Consider the following 451-nt stretch of genomic DNA (forward strand, 5'->3'; position numbering starts at 1 on the left):
AAAAAAAAAAAAAAAAAAAAAAAAAAAAAAAAAAAAAAAAACAGTTTAAGTTGTATATGAGGTGAATTGTATGAGATGTGTGAAGTACCCAAATGATAGAATAAATATATGCAATTAGCTGAGTATACATATTACATAAAATTATTATGAAACGTTCAAGACAATTCCAAATGTTAGCAACAAAAAAAAAAAAAAAACGTTCAAAACAAATTTACTGAATATGTGATTCAGAAATTAGTGGGGAAAGAGAAAACAAGATCATTATCCAAAAGACCAAAACAAAACAAAAATGATTTACAGACCATACAATAACCGTGGATCTCGCCTCTGCTATTTTCGAAACACAATCCCATTTTTAGACAAGTTTGGATCTCAGTTTGGTCTGTGACTCTGTGACATGTCTTATAAATACGTGATCTCCTTCAGCTTCTATCCAACATTATCTGTTTAT

The sequence above is a fragment of the Brassica oleracea genome, chromosome C1, assembly GCF_000695525.1.
Source record: "Brassica oleracea var. oleracea cultivar TO1000 chromosome C1, BOL, whole genome shotgun sequence".
NCBI lineage: Eukaryota > Viridiplantae > Streptophyta > Magnoliopsida > Brassicales > Brassicaceae > Brassica > Brassica oleracea.